Here is a 1,846-nt window from a genome sequence, read left to right as displayed (position 1 = left end):
GAAAAACACCCTTTGTGTTATCACAGTCATAATTGCTTTATTAAGATTAGTGCTAAATTCAAAAATCCTTTCACTTCTTTAATTTTACACACTTGAACAACTAAGACACTTAACTAGAAATATTCCAGTACCTTCCAGTAGTTTATTAGTCCTAGTGCCACACTATTATAATCTTAACATGTAATAAATAGTCTGTTCTTTAAAGCAAGTCTTAAATCCTTAAAAGAGAAACAAAACAAAAACTAAAAGAACTATACCACCTGTCTTTTTATATTTTTAACTGATTTAGATTAATATGAATATCAGGCTTATTGATGTCTATAATGCTTTTCTTCTATGATTCTCTAAAATGTTCTGAATCAATTTTAAAAACCCCAAGCCTCTCATCCTCCTCCAAAACTCTTCATTATTTTTCAAGTCAATATCTTCTCTTTAAATTCCTCCCGCCTCGGCCACCTTCCTCTCTCTTTCTCGGCGCTGCCTGTGGAGGTGGTCGCCATCAGTTACTGGGCATCTTGGCTGCCCTCAGACCTCTGGGGAAGCCCAAGATCGTTAAAAAGAGGACCAAGAAGTTCATCCGGCACCAGTCAGACCGCTATGTCAAAATTAAGCGCAACTGGCGGAAACCCAGAGGCATTGACAATAGGGTGCGCAGAAGATTCAAGGGCCAGATCTTGATGCCCAACACTGGTTACGGGAGCAACAAGAAAACAAAGCACATGTTGCCCAGTGGCTTCCGGAAGTTCCTAGTCCACAACGTTTAAGGAGCTTGAAGTGCTGCTGATGTGCAACAAATCTTACTGTGCAGAGATTGCTCACAATGTCTCCTCCAAGAACCGCAAAGCTATTGTGGAAAGAGCAGCCCAGCTGGCAATCAGAGTCACCAATCCCAACGCCAGGCTGCGCAGCGAAGAAAATGAATAGACAGCTTGTTGTGCACATCATATTTGTGTTAATAAAACCATAAAACCTAAAAAAAAAAAAAATTCCTCCCGCCTCTCTTTTGGCATCTTTCCTAACCATTCTTTAAGTTCTTTTAAAAACCTCCCTTATATCAGCATAGAAAGTCCTATTTCCCCTCCTGTGTCTTCCACTATGTTGTCTTAGTGTGATAGAAGAATGAAAAACAAACCATTTCTTTACACTGTGATGATTTACATTTCTTAATTAAGTGATATATCCCAGGGGCAGTGAGAACAGGGTATTTGGGGAGGGCAGGGAGAAACATTTTGATCTGAAACGACCAAGCAGAAATAAACATAATGATGGCAGTTAAAGCACAGTGCTGACTTGGGAGGGATTACAAGATCCGAAATGTTCACAGAATAGTCTGGCACATAGTGCCATTAACAAATATTTCAGACTCATCATACACATAGCAATGACAAGGCTTTCAGTGGAGTTATTATAAATATTCAACAAGAGATATTTTTCTTCATTCCTGGCTAATAATTATCAAAATATTTTCTTATGGGCCCAAACTGATCCAACAGAAACACAAATATGTATTCATTTATTTTGCAGTTGGTTAAAAGAACGCGGACTATTTTTGTATAGTATATGTATATATATGTATATATGTATAACCAAATATATGTATATTTGGTTAAAAGAATTAAAGGACATTTATTTAAGGTAAGCATGCAACCTACCTATATATATCTTAACTATGTATGTAGAAGTTAATCCTATTGGCCACTAAGTATATCTGAGTATAAAATACTGGAATAAAATGAGTGTTGAGTAAATTATAAATAAGGAACATATAAAGAGGCATTAAGTGAATGTATCATTTTATTCATGTGATACACTGGATGATAAGTTGAGCACATTTCCAGAGCTTACA

General features: G+C 36.7%; 1 pseudogene; it reads left to right on the top strand.

Moving 5' to 3' along the window:
- The first annotated feature begins 323 nt into the window (after positions 1-323).
- LOC114196675 (large ribosomal subunit protein eL32 pseudogene) lies at positions 324-980 on the top strand (annotated as a pseudogene).
- Positions 981-1,846: the final 866 nt, after the last annotated feature.

This window comes from Eumetopias jubatus, unplaced genomic scaffold, assembly GCF_037043125.1.
Source record: "Eumetopias jubatus isolate StellerSeaLion01/CBP00866 unplaced genomic scaffold, mEumJub1_p1.0 scaffold_2, whole genome shotgun sequence".
NCBI classification, from domain to species: domain Eukaryota; kingdom Metazoa; phylum Chordata; class Mammalia; order Carnivora; family Otariidae; genus Eumetopias; species Eumetopias jubatus.
The sequence above is the reverse complement of the archived record's forward strand: the minus strand, read 5'-3'. Positions and strand labels throughout refer to the sequence as shown.